Genomic DNA, 14798 nt, shown 5'->3' with positions numbered 1-14798 from the left:
TATGTCCAAGGTGTGGGCATCCACGAAAGGGTTGGTACTTATAGGATTTGCGAAAATGTTAGGTAAGGAACCAAAGCCCGGTGGGATCGAAGTGATAGGGGGTATAAAACCTGATGACACACTTATTATAGGCATGGCCAATGGTATTGGGAGGTGAATTTGTGGCATAGATCTCAATGATTCGAAGATGTCAGCCATTGAGTTCAGTCCTTGTGGGATCCCTGGCAATCCCTCTATCGCGTGGCCATGTTAGAGTGCCTAAATGCTCCTTATATTTATTTATTTATTTATTTGCTTTTTATATTCGAGTCGAATTTTGAGGCTGCTAGTCGAAGGCCAAAATGGTCGACTTTTGACTTCGGACGGCCGAGTCCAAAGTCGAAGAGCTTGATGCCAGCTTTCTGATGAGCCCTAGAGCGCCTTCATCGGATATACGGTTTAGGAGATACGGGCCTCTAAACAGGGGTGTTTTCTAGAGTCTTTTTTTTTTGTCGACGGACTTCAAGGGTTTTATAAATTTTGATTTTTTTGCATGAACTCTAGTTCCATGAAATTGTAGAAAATGGTTCACGCCATGAACCGAACTTCACAGATTTTTTTATTTATTTTTTGCACGTGGTTCCCGAAAACTTAAACCTTTTGGGCGTGAAAAAATGGTTCACACCATAAACTTTTGGGCGTGAAAATGGTTCACGTCATGAACTTTTTTTTTTGCATGCACGTGGTTCCCGAAAATGTGAATCTTTTGGACATGAAAAAATGGTTCGCACTGTGAACTTTTGGGCGTGAAAAATGGTTCACGTTATGAACCTTTTTTTTTGCGCGCGCGGTTCCCGAAAACGTGAACCTTTTTGGGAGTGAAAAAATGATTCATGTTGTGATTTTTTTTTTAAAGTCTAGTGGGAAATACGAATTTTCCTTTTTGGGAGGAGAAATATTTTTTGAATTTAAAATGAAAGGGATATGAGCATTTTCCAAAAAGGTAAGTGAGAATCAAAAAAGTCAACCTTTTAATGACACCCCTTACACCCTTCACATAAATGATCCCCAAAATGGATAAATTGATAACTCATGAGCATCTACTCATTAGCTTTAATGAGTTATGTAAAAAAGTGATTAAGAATTAATCCAAGATTAATCCTTTTCTTAATCTTTCTCTCTTTTACACTAATCAAGGGCTCTAATTAACCACTAATCTCTAATCAATTCACACAATTGAGCACATCATTAGATAGAGCAAGGAAATGCTAATCTTTGTGCATCAACAATTGTATAAATTAATCTAAAATAGGAGATTAATTAGACTCTTAATTATGGTCTCCTCTTTTAAGGCAAAATTAAGCAGAGAGTCAAATTTCTCCAATTGATGAAAAATTTGATGTGATTAGGTGTTTTGATGCATCTAGATGTTCTCAAAACACTCAAAAATGCCGATTTCCACTACTCATATGATCAATTTAGACCCCAATTAACATATTTTCTAAATTTTTTAAACCTCTTGAGCAAGATTAATCACCCTTAATGACAAAAACCAGTCCGTTAAGGAACATTAGTCAAATTCAAGGATTTTTTTCTGGTTTTAAGAAATTTTTTAAAAAATTAAGCTACTCCTAATGCTTGTAACACTCTAATCCAAACAATTTCAACAACAAGCACATAATTAAACTAAAATTAATGATCTTAGTTCTATGTTTAACACTAAAGAGAGCTAATATTTACTAAAATTTGCATTCTATTGCATTGTTTGATGTAATAGATACAAAATAAGCCTAATAAAACTATGTGCAAGCCTTAAGAACATGAAAAACCACAAAAATAACAAATTAATCTAAAAATTAAGCAAAAATCATTCTTTTCAAAAACAAAAAAGAGAGCTATTCTACACCAAATCTCACACAAATCACCATCAAATCCACATCTTTTTCATCGAAAACTATTAATCACGATAATGGGTAATGGGTTATGCTTAGATTAGAGGCAAAACAATGAAAAAAGCCAAGGGATGGCTCCCCGGCGTAGCGACGCCAAAAATGTTATGGCTCACCCTAACTCTCCTTGAAACACATCCAAAAATGTTATGGCTCACCCTAACCCTCCTTGAAACATATCTAAAAAGAGATTAACTGGTAAACCACAACTCTCGTGAGAATCTTTCCAATGGCCGAGCTCGTAACCCTTGAGATCTCCAAGCTCTACAACTCCTTGAGAAGAAATTCCACCGCGCCTCCCGTGAGCGTTGTCACACCGTCATGTTGCACTACGGGTCCTCTGCCTTCCTCTCACCTCACTTTACTCATACACACTCACCACTAGCATGCATTAGAGAGAGATTAGCAAGAGCAAGACTCAATTGCACAATGGAAGAGTATTATGAGAGAAATTCACTTATATACATGGCCATAAGTGTTCACACTCACTTAAACTGTGGCCGACCGGGCACTTTATGCTCATAAGAGGCCTAATTGCTATTACAATGACTACTCTCATAATATATCCATGCAGTACATCACTTAGGACTTCATCCTATCTTGCTGCCACACGCCCTTGAAACGGGAATCGCCATAAATACTTTGTCATACCATTACGGGCGCCCGTCCAAGTTGTAGCTTTGGACATTATGGCTTCATTTCTTGAATGTATGACCCTTTGGTGTATCTGTCATGACCCCTTGATGTAAGATAATGGCGGTAGCTCTTGTTAACCCTAGAATTGAGTTAACACCAGTCCTTTCTGATTTGCATCAGGAAGGAAATGACCAGAATCAGAAAGTTAAGGAAAGATTAGCTCTTCTGGAAGTTAAAGAACATGGAGGAACTGGCCAATAAGAAAGACCCCTTAGTGCAGGATGAGGTGTGTAGAACTAGAGAACAGATCAAAAAGGAGGAAGAGATCTCCCTACAATATGCCAATCTTTTCTTTAGAGACTGGTAGGCAGGCAAAAGTGACCTTCCCATCCCTGAAATGTTCAAAATGTTGAAGCTAAAACAAAGTAAGGATAAACTTCCCTTCCTCAAAGATAATAATGGAATTAGCTGTGGTTCTGAGGAAGACAATAGAAAGGTGGTCTTCCAACACTTCAACAATATATTCAATAAGGGGAGTGAGCTCACAAAGGATCAAATACAATGCATAGCTGTGATAGGAGAAGCCAGAAAACCCACCATCCTAGAAGGCATCTCAAAAACTATGGAATACAATCTGTCCAAAGGAAGAAATCAATAGGGAAATATACAACCTCAAGGGGAAAAAAAGCCTAGGGGTGGATGGCTTGCCCTCAGAATTCTTCAAAACCTTCAAAGAAACCTTGGTGGGACCCCTACTAGATGTTTGGCAGGAGGCTTTGTCATATGGAGCTGTCCCCCTCTCAATCAATGAAGGATGGATCAAACTTATTCACGAGAAGGGTGGGAAAGATAACCTGGGTAACTGGAGACCCATCACTATGCTCACAAGTGCTTATAAAATCTATGCAAAATCCCTTGCTATAAGGCTCTCCTGCCACATGAAAAGCTGGATTAGACAGGAACAAAAGGGCTTCATAAAGGGTCGATACATCCTGGATGCTATTATTACTCTCTGGGAGGGCATGGAATTTGCTAAAAGAAACTAATCAGGATTATATCTTTTTCAAAATAGATTTTGACAAAGCCTGTGATAGACTAAGCTAGCATTATGTTTTGGAGTCTCTCAGACACATGGGGGCAAGCAAGCACTTTATCCAGATGGTGGGGGCCCTTTTTGGTAATGCCACAACAAGGGTTAATGTGAATGGGGTGCTCTCTGAGGCCCTCCCTCTAACCAAGTCCATTAGGCAGGGTTGCCCCTCTGGCTCCCCTGCTTTATGCCATTGATGCTAATGGACTGAACTGGCTGATTAAACACAGGATGGAGAAAGGGGAGATGCAGGGAATTTCCCTCCCCAGTGGCAAACAACTCTGTACACAAATGTTTGCAGATGACACAAATGCAATGGTAGCCAACAATGAGCAGAGTATGAGATTCTTTTGCATATGCCTAGACATATACTCTAGAGCATCAGGATCAGTGATAAACCATCAAAAAATTGGGATCAGAACTCTGATTGAGAAGCCTCTAGAGTCGTTGATTCATGCATGATGCAAAACATTGGAAGATGGGGTGATATTTAGACTATTGGGTATCCCAATAGGCTTCAAAGTCACTATGAAACATAGGTGGCAATGGGTTCTAAACAAAGTAGAAGGCAAACTCACTAGGTGGCAAAGAAAACTTAACCTAGCAGGTAGGAAAATGATCATCAACCACTTTATCATTCCCTCTATTATCTATTTTCTAAGCTGTTGGAGACCCCCAGATGATGACCTAAGCAAATTCACAAGGTTGTGCAAGAACTTTCTGTGGGGGGGGAGGGGGGGACCCATGGGTAAAGTCAATACCAAAGGTCAAATGGGACTGGTGCTATTTGGACACTGGGAAAGGGGGACTTGGTCTCCTAGATGTATCTAACCGGGCTGACAGAATGGCTGCTAAGTGGGTGCTGAGGAGCATCCTAAAGCCTTCAGAAGCTAGGCCTAGCTGATCAATAGTAGGAACACTGATTAGTTCAAGCTAAAAAAATTCCCCAAGTGGAAGAACCTGATGTCTCTCACAATATTGGTGAGCAAATATCATATCAAACCTGTGGGAATCCCTCTAGTCATCTCTTTATGTGGACAGCATGGAACTCTGTCAAAGGAGACCTAATCCTTTCTGACAAGCCTAGCCATACTTGGGGGATCCATGGTAGAGACTCTATCTGGTGGCCTGTGCTGCCCAACCCCCCAGTGGAGGAGGACAAGGTTGATTCTACTCTCAAACTACACAAATTAGGCATTAAAAGCTAGTGGGATGTATGGGACAATGCTTGCAACACCTGGCTTTCCAAAGCTGACTTGATTAGCATGTACAATGTATCAAATGTAGAGCTTGAGCTCATTGGTGCCAGAATCAGTCTATGGTGCCACTCTGACTATTGGTTACTATCTGTCAGAGACTTGCCTCTACCCAAAGCCTTCCAGTGGAGCTCTCAATCCTACTTCATGCCCATCCATGTTAAGAAAAGATCCCTCTTGTACACTGCACACTCAACAGAAGGTGGAGTCTCTTGTGGGATAGAAAACATTGGTATTTCCTCTTCGGCAAACTGTGGAACAAATATGTTGAGCCAAAGAAGGCATGTCTAGCCTAGCTAATTATATACAGAGCCATTTGGACCCAGCAGAAAGCACACAGATGTAACATAGGGGATGGCAAATGCCACAGATGCCAAGAGATGGAGGATGATTTACACATCTTCATCCGCTGTCCTCTAGCCAAAAGATAGTTTGACTCTCTAGTGCATTAGGACATGGAATGGCCTGTCTTTGGGATGGAAAAATCTGATTTTGGGAGAGTATAAGATATTCTATAGAATTGTGGTTTGTGCTGAAGTCTGAAATGTTGTGGGTACTATGGTTAAGCAGGTTGGACTTTGTCTTTAACAATTCTCCTACTCAGCACATATGACTGAAAGATCAACTGATACATGCAGGTGAAAGGTTCATCCAGAGAAGACTAAGGGATTTGGATGCCAAGATATATCAACTGCACAAGAAGGCAAAGAAAGGAAGACTCACAGTGTGATCATGGCATTGAGGACCTCATAATGTTGAGAGAGATAGTGGTTACCAAGGACACTTGTTTTGGTGAAAGCTCTCTATCTATCTTATGTAACTCTTTTCTAAGTTCTTAAAATAAAAAGGCCCATTTCCTTGGAAAAAAAATGACCGTTGTCCAAGCGCGCGCACAGTGCACACTAGTTACAAGCAGTCATGCTCTCGTTTAGCCACTGGAGTACCTCTATTGCCCAAGTATCGAGCAAGTATCTTCTAGCGAGAGCGACAGAAAAGTCGAGCGGAGGCCGTTGCGATGAAGGGGAGACCGCGTCCAACGCAAGGGCCGGATCCGGCCTGCCAGAGGGATGAGCAGGCCAAGATGACCAACCTCTAGTGTCTTCTCTTGAACAGGTTCTGCGAAACCATCCAGCGGCAGTAAGAATTCTCTCTAAAATAATTTCTACGTGTAAGTAGCGGTGTTCAAGGACAGATCCGACGAATTAATCTTGTATTTCTTTATGCCCGCGAGCAGAACGCCAGATCAAACGCTGACGTTTACACAGCTTGCAACTACCGGAAGTTGGCTGTGACACATCTGTTGGACTCACAGTAGCCGGATGATTCGGCTCCCAAATCTGTTCTGCTTTACTTATTTTCTAATCTAGTTTGTAGAGAAAGATTAGATGAGTTCCACGAGCTGGCTGGCATTGGAGGAGGGAAGCACGGGCTCTCAGTAGAAGTGGGGATTATAGAAGAGCCGACCGTCCAGAAAAGTGAAGAAGGCGCCTGTGAGGAGGGGGGCAGGCAGAAGGACTAGGAGAGCGCGGAAGGGGGCATGTTGGGCAATAGGGGATCCTGGGAGATGGCCTTGAGGTGGTCGCCTCTAGGGCGGTTCACGGGTGCCCACTGCATTTTTGTTACCGGATATATTACAAAGCTCTAAAAACAATTTGTTGAAACAAACTTGAGATTACAACACTAAACTCAATTATATAATTCGGTCCCTTTGCATTTCTTGTTGCTTTTATTATGAAAGAAGGCAGTCTTTAACAGGCACCACATTTTTCAAAGGCCTGGCTCGGTAAGGATGCTTACATTTCTCCTACTAGGCATGTGCCTCTACATATGTGCTAAGGTGGCTGATAATTTTGTTTGCCTTCTTTAATTGATTTTCTATGTGGCTTATATTTTGAAGGTGTTTGAGAGGGTCAAGGAGCTATAATAGAGGAGAGCAAGGGTCTTGGAGCGGACTTTTCTGGAGGAGCTTCATGGGGACTTTTCTGGTCTTTGCAGATGTGGTGCCTACATTGCAACCGTGGAAGTCTCTGAGTTGGATCTTGACATTACTTACTTGCATGCCTAGATGAAGGTTCCCACTAGAACATTTTCTAGCTAGAGCAATTAAAGAATACAAGTTTGAGATCTAGTTTCTTCAAGGCAGGGTTTTTGATTTGTGAAGGGTGATTACATAGTTCTCAATTACAACAATACTGTAGAATTGACACTATAATATGACCTTCCTAATCAATGTGGATTACACAGGTGCGCCCATAGATATTGCCACTATATTGAATTTACAAGCCTCACAAGTGACTAAGATGTTGGTGAGACCTCTAGTTTATTAGTGAAAAAGTATTTGCCACTAAAGTGTCTCAATACATAAGATATAAGCGAGATTTTGGCCACCACATGGAATCTAGTGTTTTTCAGCCATGTTATATCTCATGGACAGTCCTCTTAGCGTTCTAATTGAGGATGGTTTACATGGATCCTTTTCTCACTCCACTTTAAGAACTCGACTCGATGAAATTTTAATTAAGATTCTCTCTCTCTCTCTCTCTCTCTCTCGGGTAAGTGCGGCGTTGGGTGTTGGCTGTTGGCTGTTCGGTGTTCTATGTAAATGCACAGCTAAGAAACAAAAGCACTGTATGCATTTTGAAACACACTCTAAAAGGTTGGGCATTTACTTTGCATAGACTGCAACCTTAGTATTCGTCATACTTCTTGAATATTTTGAGTGCAATATTCCATCTTGTATTGCAATCTTACAATAGATGTTATCTACTGTACTTTTAAAATACGTGCATCAATCCATGAGCACTTGCAAACAGGAGGGACATGCATCGTAAAGTCGATAATACACTCATAACATCATTGTCAAAAGTCTTGGACTTTTGTATTGCCAAAAATTGAACTCAAAATATAACATGCCATTGTACGTTTGTAACTCCAACTTGCAAGCTATATAAGATTGCAACAAGAAGAGCATGCATGCATCCCATCTACAACTCAATACACTCGTGCCATGGTTAACAATTCTTTGACTTAATGCACCACTCAATATAATATGGTAGCATACCTTTACAACAACAACTATCAAACTGTACCAACAATGAATTTCCAAGGAAAAGCAAACCAAATTGGTTTTTGCCAAGAACAACCTCAAGGCCAACCCAACTAGTGTTGCAAGCTAGACATCCTCACACATTTCCACGGAGAGATATGGTTTGGTGTGCAATTTATCACCAAAATCATACAAGTGTGGAATGTTCGTTGCTAGGACCTAGACGACAACAATTTGTGCTCATTGCAAGCACTACAAGAACCACAACAAAACTTATTGTTGGTACCAACAACCTAGCAAGGTGAACTTCGGCACCACAACAGATGATCCCCATGCCAAGGCAACACTTAGCCGTATGAGCCCCACCGGCTACCAGCACAAGATCCAGTGTCTTAACAACCAAAACCCCTTACCAAGAGGTATGTATAGACCACCCCAGTTGCCATACCCACCTCCAGTACTACCACCTCAATCCATCCCTCCAAGAACTACACCATAGACTATGCCTCCTTGTTCGAAGTCGCATAGTGCAGAAAAGAGCAAGAGGCCTCAACAATATGCTATGTAGGCCACCAATGCAATGCTTCCAATGCAAAACCCACATTGTTTGCAAAGTGTCTCCATACAAGAATCCAGTACCAAGTTTGCGTAGTGCTCCAAGCACTATAAATCTCGTACCTAACCCCAATGACATTCCTTACACTGGCACATGTTACAAGTGGATTAGAACATGCTTATAAGGATTGTCCCATTGAGTGACAATCACTCCAATGGCAAAAGCACCACCCACTACTTCTATGAGCATCAACTAGGTGAGTGCAAGGAGAACTTATTCATACAATCCCACTTAATGCCATCACAAGGCAAGCCAAGACGAGGACAGTAGCCAAGGAAACATCCAAGGTTGCTAATAAGCAGAAAGCTCAAGCTTCATCCCCAAAGCAAGCTGGAGGCACAAGCCCCCAAAGGCCATAGTAACCCCTGAAAAGGCTAGTGGATCGCTAACACATCCATCAACCTCCGACACAATATTCAATATTTATGGTGAAGCCTTGGTTGCTTGTTATACCAAAACACATTTCAACTGTTAGTGTACAAAAATATCAGAGGGGAAAGGTGGTGCTAAACAAATTTAGGTGGAAGCTCCTACGGAGTCGTGTTTTGTTAAAAAAAAAAACAGAATTCGGTTCCAAAGTCGTACAATATGCAGAAATAACTGGAGGACTACCCACATGTTTACAAGTCACCAACTTACACTCTTCGAGCCTGACAAGAGACTACTACCCTCACAAACATCCAATGAAAGTGTATTCACATCAAATAAGGTTTACAGAAGGTTGTTCGACTGAGAAGACAAAAAGATGGAAGCTTCATTGATAGATCCCCATGCTACCTTACTTGAATTTAAAATGTAGAAGGTAGGAGGTGGACACCTTCACAGAGAGCCTAGATTTGTAGTCCCCTACACAATAGAGGAAATGTCACAGCCATCACCTCACACCCTAAGAATTTGCAATTTTGAGGAGAAAGCTATGGCCACCCAATCAGGCTGAGTTGACGACCACTGAAGCTGGTTGATCTCGGCACCTGCTGTATAGGCAAGTATAGGATCGAGGCCACCGTCAACCGGTTGTTGGCTCATTGATGAAAGGTCCCAAATCAAAGCCTGCAAATCATCTCCTGCAGTGCATATGTGACACGAACTGTGAGGTGCCCAAGCAATAGCATTAACACTTGCTTGATGTCGCTGAAGCTCTGCTACCGGTATGGTAGGATACCTAATATCCAATACTACCACCTTGGAGCTGTCCATGAGAATGGTGGCCATATACCGGGGATCCTGCTTGTTCCAGCCCAATCTCAGAAGGGGTGTGTCTGGTTGAGGACTCTCGTAGATAATGGTAGAATGCTCTTTGTCCCGCAGATCGAACACTCGTACAGAGCCATCTGCAGACACTGATGCAAAGACTCCCACTCCACCCCAAGCAATGTCATAAACCTCCTTGTCATGTGCGATTAGCTGCGTATCCACTGCCTCCTTTTCTATATCCCAAATGGTGCAAGTCGTATCAATGCTGGAGGTTCCTATCCTCTTTGGCTCCGCTTCGTTCCAATCAAATGATGTAAGGGGGGCACAATATTCACTGTTCCTATTGTTATTCATTACGCTCTTGAGCTCCACTTTATCATCATGCACCTGCCATATTCTGAGGAAGTCCCCAGTTGTGGCTAATAAATCTGGCTTCTGGCACTCCTTATCAGGAACAAACATGATCTTTGTTGGAGGGTAAGGATGCTCAAAAGATAGCTGGGGATCTGACTTGAAATCCCCCGTCTTCTCATCAAGCTGCACGATCTCGACTTTGTTATTGAGATCCTCAAGGAAGCTTCCTATCCCCAACCGGAACCTCTTGTCCTTCCTGACACTCCAATTCATTCCATAAATCTGCCATGAAGCTTCATAAGTATAGATTTCAGACCTTTTCTGTGGCTCCTGAGAGTATGCATCCTGATCATTTGCCATGTCAACAAATCCCTAGAATGCTGGAACAACAAAGGTGTTAGTGATCAGATTGCCACTACAAATTTGCACCATATGCGAGCATAAAATAGAACATAAATATTATAATTAAGATCAGTTCTGTGAACCTACTGAATCTCTACGTATAGACAGCCCACACTAATACATACCCCATCCACTCTTATTCCCATGAACATTTCAGCTACAACCTAGACTCTTGACTCTTGCCTGATATTGAGACCCTACCCAGCCTTGTATACTGAAGCCCATCACCTCAATTCATCTCTCAACGAGGCTGCCCATTGGTACTTATCCAGACACAATAAAGACCACCTAAACGCTCCACTCCGCAATATGCATGGTTTGATGATAAGTGCAAGACACTGCAAAGTCGTGTCCAACAAGGACATCCTCGTGCTTGTCAAGAGGCGTGTGCTATGTTGACAAACAAAGCTTTTTCTAGCACATCCTTATGTACATGGAAGCATACACATACTTCAGAAAGAATCTCAGGAATGGGATTTACACTGAGAACAGTGACCACATCAAAAGCTGGCAACAGCGTTTTCAAGCTCACTGTCAACCCATCCAAACCAGGGCACTTCTTTTTATTCCCTTGTGTGTCCGAGAGCAATGTATGGTGTACCCTTTTCGGGCCTGGGCTGTGAACCTTCCTCAGCTAGAGCGGAGAGACTACTAGTTATAATGTCCCACCTCATCCCTGCAAATAGGGAACAAGAGAGTTCACACATCTCTCACAAAATCACACACATGTATCTTAGCCTAGTTGGCTGCTCATATAATGCACATCAATGCTTGACTGTGCACACTCAATGGTCTATCCCATGGGAGAGACAACTGAGAGAAAACAAAGATAGCATGACTCAACTTCGCTTCCTCTATGCAATCTGCTGACTGTGACACCGCAGTGCACACTTCTGGGCTATGGACCTCCCTTGGTTAGAGTTTCATACCTCAACATAGGTAAACAGCTGCCACACCAAGTTCAATCAGGAATGCTGTGTGGCCAACAGACCAAGATGAGTGGATGATAGAAAGTGTATCTTAGGCATGGAATATTGTGACAATGTGAACGCTACATACACATGATCAATCAAATATCAAAAGCCGAACCTAACTAATGATCATGATTTGGGCAATAAACTATAACCAGGAGTGCGGATCTCAGACCACTTAGCCATTAACTCCTTTAAAACAACCACAAAATTTACCACGCTTAAACATGTCCATAAGCCAATCAACACGGTAATAGAACGTGCCAAGGTAAACCAAGGCCATCAACACCATACTTGGGGCTGAACATAGACCAAAACACACACACACACACCCCCCCTCCTTCTCCCTTGGATAATTTACATTACCAAGGAGACTTAGTACAAGCTTGTGGGTGGTCCACGATCAACGAGTTTCCAATTACAATGTGCAAATGAAAACAATTGAAGGCAGAATCAAAACCAATAATGATGCTGATGAATATGAGCCAAGATATCCCAAATCTGCCTACGGGGGCACCCTTGCACCAAGCCTACAATCTGGGAAATAGCTTCCGATCCTGCTCCAGGCAGTCAGAGAGCCGCTCAACCAAGCAAGAATAGTTTTCAAGCAGCTACACACTGGCCGCAGCTTTCAGTCAGCAATGCACACTCTAGACATTAGCCTCAAGAACTTACAAATAATAAATTGGGCCTACGGGTAATACTTACCACATACAAAACCCTGTTTGAGGCTTAAGATTTGTACCACAGGGTTCCCAGGCGCCCCTAGCCCTGTAGAAACTCACAAGCATTGAATCCATGCACTGTTCACGCGTGCAAGTCGTGTGTCAAACAAACATGCTTAATGCATAACACACCATTGCATTGATCCAAGCTCTCATCTTCCAAGCTTGTACTCCGATACGATAAATTTAGAACCAAGGGGTGAACTTGTGACCCTTGCACCAAGCCTACAAATAGCTTCCGGTCTTGCTGAAGACCTCCGGGCAGTGAGAGAACAGTTTGACCAACAAGAAGTGTTTTCAAGCAGCTACAAACTGGCCGCACAGCTCTCAGGCAGCTTTCAAGCAGCACTGCACCAAGCTTACAAATAGCTTCCGATCTTGCTGAAGACCTCCGGGCAGTCAGAGAGCAGGTTGACCAAGCAAGAAGTGTTTTCAAGAAGCTACAAACTGACAGCACAGCTCCCGGGCAGCTTTCAGGCAGCACTGCACACACTGTGGACTAACATTAGCCTTAAAACCTTACCAATAATAAATTAGGTCTAGGGGTAATACTTACCACATACAAAAACCCATAAGACACACGCGTTAAGCCTCAAACAGGGTCATGCACATGCACCCACGGGGTTCCTAGGCATCCCTAGCTCCATAGACACTCACAAGTATTGAATCCATGCACTGTCCAGGCCAGAAAAACAACTTCACGCATGCAAAGCATGCGTCAAACAAACATTCTTAATGCATAATGCACCATTGTATTGACCCAAGCTCCCATCTTCCAAGCTTGTACTCTGATAATTTAGAAGCAAGGGGTGAAGCTGGTGACCCCTTGGCTTCTACACAATCGTCCTTAACTGAATCCTTCTTGTTTTTCAATAAATGTCTCTACCCCCACTTAGGAGCAAGTCTTCTCTTGTCCCAACTTAGGAACAAGTCGCATACCTGCAAAAAGACAAACCACTCTTGATCTCATCACAAACCGTGAAGATGAAACTCACGGGTGCCCGGGGGACTAGGGCCTTTGACACACTTGTTGATACCATCAATGCATATTAAAACATTTAAACATGGCCACAACCTTAACACATATCCATCATCACTTTGCATAAAACATAAAAGCTATACAAAACATCCACAAATGTTGAAAATGGAGCTTGCACATGTGACACTGCATAGAGGCCGGAATGGGCAGACACACCCCCCCCCCCCCCTCCCTCTTGGAGTATTTTATTACCCAAGGAGAATAATATCATGTACAAGCTTTGAGGGCCTTACTCTCCTCACAGGAGACGCCGGATTATCCATATACAAATGCTAAAACACAGCCCAACATGAGGCAACCAAGCTGAAACACAGGCTGTAGAAATGCCGAGCTAACAATATAATCCATATACCTCCGTGTGGGTACTGATTCTTTCCCAAAAACCACGGGTCTTCATACAATAGAGCTGGTATAGCAAGTACAACTCTCCATTCAGCTGGTACAACAAGTACAATGGTTGGTACAATAGGTGGTACAGCTCGTACAATGGCTGGTACAGTGGATACAAATGCTGATACAGTAGGTACAATGGTTGGTACAACAAGTATAGTGGCAAGTATGACAAGAACAAATGCTGGTACAACAAGTACAATGGCTGGTACAGCCAGTACAATGGCTGATATAACAGGTCCAGCAAGTACAAGGATTGGTACAAACAAGTATGGTGGCTAGAAATCATAATAAAATGATTAAATACCCTTGCCTTCAATATTTCTTCACGATGGAGGCCTCCAAAACAGCCCCCAACAGCCGGTATTCTTCATGGGCAGTCTTCAAGAAAGAGAGAAAGAGAGTAGCCTTCATTAGGGCAGCCTGTAACGGTGGTAGAGGCTAGTCTGCAACAAGAGAGCCTTCTCCAAATGAAGAGAGAGGACTCCAATTTATAGATTTGGGCCTCCCATGAGCTAAATGTTGGGTAGGAGGGAAGCTAGCCTACACACACACACACACAACCTCAAGCACAGAGAAACGTGAGAGTGCTGGAAAAGATGTACTCAATAATGATATAAAATGAAAGTACAAGTGAGTACTAAAAAAGGCCTAGGGCAAAGTGTCCAACACACGTAAGTGTGTTCACACGGGGAAAAAACCTATGTCCAATCACAGGGAAAAAGCGCCCATGAGTAAGCTCGGTTCACGCCTGAACTAGCCGAGAGTGGACATGACCAACAAACCCCCCTCAAGTGAATGGTGTGAACGGGTAGCAGCAGGGTGATAAAGCTGTGAATGCTGCCCTGCACTATGCTCCACAATAAGAGTAAACTGCAGTGCCAATGGAAAAGGCAAGCACTATATGACGGGGAAAAGGAGAATCCTCAATGTCATAGCACTAATGCTAGCGCATAGTAGTACAAAAATGCATCACCAGAAATGCATGGCAAAGATCATGTGGATATCAACTGCATCAAACCAAGAGGCATCGCATAATACCCCCCCTGAAGGCAAGTACCAAATGCCAAGCTGAACTGCGTGTAATCCATATCAATGCTCTATAACTGCACCAGTCATAAGAAGAGGTAGCAGATATACGCATGTGTAAA

The 14798-nt window shown here is 42.7% G+C and overlaps 1 pseudogene across 3 annotated transcripts in view; it reads right to left on the bottom strand.

Annotated features, from left to right (window-relative positions):
* Positions 1-9087: 9087 nt before the first annotated feature.
* Positions 9088-14798, bottom strand: part of LOC147624901 (WD repeat-containing protein LWD1 pseudogene) — an 83772-nt pseudogene continuing 78061 nt past the window's right edge. For 2 of the 3 annotated variants that reach the window (XR_015268877.1, XR_015268879.1), the window contains exon 2: positions 9088-10500. The product of XR_015268877.1 is annotated as a WD repeat-containing protein LWD1 pseudogene, transcript variant X1 (transcript). Of the gene's footprint in view, positions 10501-11003; positions 11199-14798 lie in introns of all 3 variants that reach the window. The other variant, XR_015268878.1, reaches the window with a different exon arrangement.

Source organism: Cibotium barometz, chromosome 24 (assembly GCF_041138505.1).
Source record: "Cibotium barometz isolate CiBa-2024 chromosome 24, ASM4113850v1, whole genome shotgun sequence".
Lineage (NCBI taxonomy): Eukaryota > Viridiplantae > Streptophyta > Polypodiopsida > Cyatheales > Cibotiaceae > Cibotium > Cibotium barometz.
Note: the sequence above shows the minus strand (reverse complement) of the source record. Positions and strands in the feature narration are given on the sequence as shown.